Here is a 7,668-nt window from a genome sequence, read left to right on the forward strand (position 1 = left end):
AGTAATTTATTACATTTGCTACTCTGATAAGAGACTTCATAGGGATGAAAACAAATCAAACAATATTTTACACAGATGGTAATTATTCTCTTCACAGAAAATTGTTGACAACTTGCCAAACTAGGAAAATTTTCCTCCTTCCATATGCATTTAGATTAAACCTTGTCTCCTTCCACCTGAGTTTCTGTCCTTGTATTATGTTTGTGTGCTTGTAACAGGTGCAACTAATTAATGAAATATCATGTTTTAAGCTCTTACAGGTGAGACTAACAATGAAGATGGATTCATGGCTAGTTCAATGGGGGTGTCCCAGAATTCATTCCACCACTACCACTACCTTCTCCTCCACTACCACCCAAATTTAGTAACAAAGGGTATCTCTAGTTGGGAAGCTAAGTCAAAGATATTCACACTCAAATTGTGTAATGAATGGGAAAGGAGGAAATGGATTTAGGCAACAAGACCCACCCCTATGTATATGAGTGGTTTTCCCTTGGAGTTGCTGGAGATTTCTAAGGCAAGATTTACTGAAAGATTCACTTGGGAAATAGGAACCCAGTCTCAGCACAAAGAGCAAGTTAGGTCCTGGGGGGATGGAGAAGTAGTGGCACTCACCATGGAAATGGTTGGAGAAGACCAACTTCAAAGATGCTTTCCTTGAACTCTGATGGAAACATTTATCAGTAACTTATCTTTTTCTCTCCTTTGTTGATCTGCCTTTTAAAATGTGCCAGTTGACACTTGAATAAATTCTTTCCTGAATGTAGTCTTTGGGACTCAGAAGAGACATAATAATAATCGGAAAAAATGTTCTAATTCTTTCTGCTCACTGGTGCCCATAACCATGAAACTCGTACTTTGTCTTTACTGCAGGTAAGAAGGCAAAAACAAACAGGAAAGAAGGAAAAATAACCAATCCGCATGTTGGTAGTACAACTGAGATTTGAGGATGAGGCCATGGTAATAAATAACAAGGAAAAAGGTTTATTTTTGGTTGAGTAAGCCTAATAACTGGGAGAGAAAATTACAAAGGGGGATAGAAATCTTATCTCTGGATGGTAAGAAACTCATTAGAATAGGTACTTTATTTTATCTATTTATTTATTTATTTATTTTAGAGACAAAGAGTGAGACAGGAGCAGAGGGAGAGGGGCAGAGAGAGTTGTGAGCAGGCTCCATGCCCAGCAAAGAGCCCAAAGTGGGGCTCGATCTCAGGACCCTGAGATCATGACCTGAGCTGAAACCAAGAGTCGGATGCTTAACAAACTGAGCCACCCAGGTGCCCCAAGAATAGACACTTTAAATAATGGTCAGGAATTAGCAGTGTGGAACTAGAAGACATAGGTGCTGCATCTGGTTTTCTTAGAGCATGAGAAATAGAAGACGATTTTACCTGTGAAGACTTTTACTTGCGAAAAGTAATCCCTTCTTTAAAAAGCTAGGTTTCAGTTTAGCTGAGGGAATGGTTCTGAAAAATTGATGATACAGGTGTGGCAGGCAGAATAATGGCCCCAAATGGATGTCCACAACTTAATCCTTAGAACCTGTAAATATGTTGCCTTACATAGCAAAAGGGACTTTGACGATGTAGTTAGGTTAAAGGCCTGCAGATGGGGAAAGAGCAGCCTGCACGATCCAGGTGGGCCCAATCTAATTATGAATCTTTAAAAAGCAGAAAACCTCTCTGGCTTGTGGTCAGAAGGAGATGTGACTAGGGAAGACTGGTTGGAGAGAAAACATGAAGAAACCAATTCTTCCCCAGAGAAGGAGTGAAGCCTACCAACACCTTAATATTGAGACCTCCGACCTTCAGAAACTGTAAGATAATGAATTTGTGCTCTTTTAAGCTGCTAAGTTTGTGGTACCTGGTCAGGACAGCTTTAGAAAGCTAATACATAGAATTTATTTATCATGGAATGAAGGAGCACATGGAGAAGGTAACTGGGGAGTAATGGTTCCTATTTTACAAAGCTGTTGTAAGAACTAATGAGATTGAATATATAAACTGCTTAACATGCTTTTTGGAACATAGGCTTTCAGGGTGGGTAATTATTACTTAATTTATTTTCAGTGTTATGAATTAAGAAACATGGTTGGCATTGCTGATAAAATGCTGAAAATTTTATATGGAGCTACTTCCATGTAGCTCAAACTTAGATTTTGGAAAACCAAGTCATTATTTCTCAGTAATTAGTTTTGTGTTGAAATTAAAGCAGAATTGTGGACCTCCGCCCCCAAAGGAAAAAAAAAACATATATATATATTTACTCTTTGAGTAAACTCTATTTACTCTCTTATCTATAACATGAAATTTTCTCCTCTGTTTTCCAAACTGCTTATGAGGACCAAATCCTTCATGTCAAAGCGATTGAACAAGAACAAAACTTTTTAAAAGCATGGGCTTAATATTTTAATGTGTATGTGTGTATATTTAAAAAGGATTGAGTGTACTTCGTGGTGGAAAATATAGCAACCATTCTTGTCTTTATCACTCTATTTTGGCTCCATTCAAAGTGTAATAGAGATGTTGGAAGCAGCATTAGGTAATGTGAGCTTTTCACATGATCAGCCATGGAGTCTGTTAAACCACCCATTTATTTGTGGAGCTGCCGTGGCTTCACAATTAAGGGGAAACACTAAAATCAAGGAAGTGTTTCTTAGTAATTTGTTGAGGATCAATTTAATTGTCCTTTGGCACTCAGTGCTGCTGAAACTCAATAAATAGTTCACTTGGAGGAAATGTGATGATGAGTAAAACCGATAGGAAAACAAGATCTCCCTGTCAGTCACTATTCAGCTTTTGTCCCAAAGATAATGCTATCATGTTGTGCCTAAATTAAATGTTGCAACTTGGAAAAGTTCAAATATAAAAATAAGACTCCCAGTCACCTACTTAAGTACATTCAAGACATATTTATTGAGCAAAAAACCATGTTGTATGCACCACTAGCGTCATACAAAGATGGATTAGGAAAAATTTGTTTATTAAAGGATAATAAATAATGGTAACTAATTTTTATAATGTCCTGTAGTTTACAAAAACTCTCATGTATTTTATTTGAAAAGTCTAAAATCTAGTGAGATGCAGGAATACACCTGCAAAACTGACTTTCTTACAAGAAAAGGAAACTAAGAGTTACAAGAGAGGGATCAGTGATTTGGGCTGGACAGTTATTAAATGGTTTATCATTTCATCTTTAGATGACAAATCTGAGTTATGCTATAAATTAGGACTAGAAGTTAAATGGAAAATTTTGTTATTCTGTAAAGGAATTGAGTGTGGTCATTGCAAAAAACCAAGTTGTGGTGGGCTTATTTTTTTAATCAGCATTTTCAATGTATAACGTGGATGTAAAAAAAAAAATCAGTTTTTTAAAAGTATGCAACTCTGAGCTTGAAAAGCATAACAGAAAATATTTCCACCACTGCCCAATGTTGCATCATGTCCTTTTGCAGTCAAAACATTCTATTGCCCATCACTGGCTCCTGGCAGCCATTGCTCTGCTTTCCGATGCTGTAATTTTACCTCTTCCAGAATATCACATAAATTAACCATAGAGTTAATAGTCTTGTGTCTGACTGCTTTCACTAAGCATGATCCTTTTAAGTTTCATCCATGTTGTTAGGTGTATCAGTAGTTAATCGTGGGTCAATTGCTTTTATTTCTGTATAGATTTGCATTGTAAGGATTGACCACAATTTCCCTTCATCAGTTCGTAAATTGATGGACATGAGGTTTGTTTCCAGCATCTGGATATTAAGCATAAACTGTTAGGAATATTTAGAAACAAATCTTTGTGAAAAAAACATTTTCATTTACCTAGAGTAGTTTTTAGGAAAGGATTTTCAAGGATCTTACAAGAAACTGGTATAAAGTGTTCTGCAAAGTGTCTAAGCTATTTTTGTATTCTCACTGATGTCTTTTCAATGGTAACCATTTAAAAAGGTGCAAGGAGATATTTCATTGCGGTTTCAATTTGCATTTCCCTGATGATTAGTAATGTTGAGTACCTTTACCTGTTGGCCATTTGTATGTCTTCTTTGGCAAAATGTCTATTCAGAACTTCTCATTTTTCACTGGATTTTTTTTTATTGAGTTATGTGAGGTCATTATATATTTTGGGTACTAATGACTTGAAAGGTACATGATTTGCAAATATTTTCTCTGATTCTGTAGGTGGCCTTTTCATTTTGTTGGTGGATTCCTTTGCTATATAGAAGCCTCTTAGTTTGGTAAAGTCCCACTCCTTTATATTTGCTTTCATTGCTTTTGGTTTTGGTATAAAATTAAAAAACAAAATCATTTGCTAAGACCAACATCTAAGAGCTTACCCTCTGTTTTATTTTATTAATTTTTATGGATATAGATCTTACATTTAAGATTTAAATTCATTTTGAGTTTATTCTTGTGTGTGTTGTAAGATGGACCCAGTTTCAGTCTTTTGCATGTGGCTGTCTAATTTTACCAACACTATTTATTGAAGAGCCTATCCTTTTCCCATTGTATATTCTTGGTTTCTTTGTTGTAAATTAATTGACCATATGTATGAGAGTTTATGTCTGGGCTCTCTATTCTGTTCCATTGGTTTATGTATCCGTTCTTATGCCAACACCATGCTGATGTGATTACTGTAGGTTTGTAACATAGTTTGAAATCAGGAAATTCAATGTCTCCATCTTTGTTCTTACATCTCGAAATTGTTTTGGCTAATTGGGGCCTTTTATAGTTCCATACAAATTTTAGGATTTTTCTTTGTTCCATTTCTGTGAAAAATGCCACTGGAATTTTGATAGGAATTGCATTCAATCTGTAGATTGCTTTGGTAGTACGGATATTTTAACACTATTCTTTCCATGATCACAGGATATTTTCCCATTTATTTGAGTCTTTCTCAATTTCTTTCAATACCTTACAGTTTTCAATATCCAGGTATTTCACCTTTTTAGCTAAATTTGTTCTTAGGTTTCTTTTTGATGAATTTGTAAATTGTATTATTTTCTTAATTGCTCATAGATCATTATTATATAGGAATGCAGCTGATTTTTATCTTGAGCTTTTTTATCTTGCACCTTTACTGAATGTTTGTTCTAACAGTTTTTGGGTGGAGTCTTTAGGGTTTTCTATGTATAATATCAAGCCATCTGCAAATGGAGATAGTTTATTTCTTCTTTTCCAACCTGGATGTAATTTATTTTTCTTGTGTAATTCCTCTAGCTGGGACTCCCAATGCTATGTTGAATAAAAGTGGTAAGAATGGAAATCCTTGTCTTTTTCCTAATCTTAGAAGAAAAACTTGTAGCTTTTCATCATTGCTTATAATATTACTTGTAGTGTTGTCAGATATGGCCTTTATTAGGTTGAGATATTTTCCATCTATACTCCTTTACTGAGAGTTTTTATCATAAATTTGTTACATTTTGTCAAATGCTTTTCCTGCATCTACTGATGTGATCATATGATTTCTGTTCTTTCTTCATGTGATGTATTACATTGATTTTTCAGATGTTGAACTATCCTTGCATCCCTGGATAAATTTCATTTGATCATGTTGTATGATCCTTTCAATGTATTATTGAATTCTCTTCACTAATATTTTGTTGGATTTTACGTCTGTGTTCATCAGGGATATCAGTCTGTAAATTTCTTTTCCTGTAATGTTCTTCTCTGGTTTTGATATCAGGGTAATGCTGTCTTTGTAAAATGAATTCGAAGGTGTTCCCTCCTCTTCTTATTTTTTGGAGAGTTTGAGAAGGATTGGTATTAATTCTTTAAATTTTTGGCAGAATTTACCATCAGAACCATCTGGGCCTGGACTTCTGTTTGTTGGGAGGTTTTTGATTATTGATTCAATCTTCTTACCAGTAATTGGTCTGTTCAGATTTTCTTTTCCTGCATGGTTCAATCTTGGTGAGTTCTATGTTTCTAAGAATTTATCCATTTGTATATTGTCCAATTTGTTGGTGTATAATTGTTTATAGCAGTTTCTTATCCTTTGTATCTGTGTATTAATGTTCTTTCATTTCTGATTTTATTTATTTAAATGCTCTTTTTATCCTTGTGAGTCTCAAATTTTGTCTATTTTGTTTTCAGAAAAAAAATTTTCTAGTTTCATCTTTTGTCTTTTTTTGGTTTGTATTTACTTTATTTCCACTCTGATCTTTGCCATTTCCTTCCTTCTAACTTTGGTCTTTTTGTTCTTTTTCTGTTTTTCTGAGGTGTAAAATTAGGTTGTTTGAGATTTCTTGTTTCTTAATGTAGCTGTTTATCACTGTGAACTACCCTTTTCGAACTGCTTTCACTGCATTCCATAAGTTTTGATATGTTGTATTTCCATTTTCATTTGTTGGAAGATTTTAAAAATTTCTCTTTGGATTTCTTTGACTCATTGGTTGTTCAGTTGTAATTTGTTTAATCTCCACATTATGAGAATTTCCCTTCATTCTTGTAACTGATTTCTAGTTTCCTGCCATGGTGGTCAGGGAAGAGTTAATATAATTCCATTCTTCTTAAATTTATTGACATGTTCTATGGTCTACCCTACAATTCAGCCTGGAGAATGTTCCATGTGAGCTCTGGAAGATTGTGTCTGCTTCTGCTTTTAGGTACAATGTTCTGTAAATGTTTAATTCCACATGGTCTAATGTGTTAAGGCAATATTTCCATACTGATTTTCTGTCTGACCTATCCATTGATGAAAGTGGATATTAAAGCCCCCTAGTATTTTATTGCTGTGTATTTCTCCCTTTGTCTGTTAATGTTTTCTTTATATACGTAGAAACTCCTATGGTGAATATATAAACATTTACAAATCTTTCTATTCTCTAGTTTGATTCATCACTTTATTATATAATCTTCTTTGTGTCTAATAACATTCTTTATCTTACAGTCTCTTTTTTCTGAAAAAGTATAATTACTCTAGCTTTCCTTAGGTTTCCATATACATGGAATCTTTTTCTATCATTTCACTTTTAGGCTGTGTCCTTAAAGCTAAAGTGAGTCTCTTATAGACAGCATAATATTGGGTCTTTTTTTTTTTTTTTTTTAATCAGCTTTTTATGTCTTTTAGTTGGAGAACTTAGTCCATTTATATTTAAAGTAATTATTGAAAAGCATGAACACTTTTCATTTTATGAATTGTTTTATTAGTTTTCTTTCCTGGGAAGACTGTTGCATCTGCATTGTGTATCTGCACTACACCCTGGTGGATAGCTAGTTAAGAACTTTTTTTTTTTCCTCTTGCTACAATTGGGGGGTCTAAAATATAAGCTCCATTTGCCACCACAAAAGCCTGGCAATCCCTGGGTGTCCCCTGGGTGGCAGTAACAAAAAATGGGACAGCAGATACGTGTACAAATTTCTTCCTAGGAAATACTATTGACCTGGAGTGAAGCAGAGGGAGATTGTAAAGATGGTGCCCACCAACCTCCTCAGTCTCTGGAGTATATTCTAGTCATATGTTAACTGAGAAACCTGCCCCTCAGGCTGAGAGCTTTTAAGATGAGCAAATAGTTCTCTTCACAAAAAGACTGATCATGTTTTATTTTGCTGCCTCTATACTAGACTCCGGGGAGCTAGCTAGGAGTCCCTGTGAGCCCTTTAAGAACTCTCTCTTGCTATAGCCTTGGGAGTCTCGTGGATGCATTTCCCCATTGTCTTTCAAAGACTGA

This window comes from Ursus americanus, chromosome 9 (genome assembly GCF_024610735.1).
Source record: "Ursus americanus isolate L20-20 chromosome 9, mUrsAme1.1.p, whole genome shotgun sequence".
NCBI lineage: Eukaryota > Metazoa > Chordata > Mammalia > Carnivora > Ursidae > Ursus > Ursus americanus.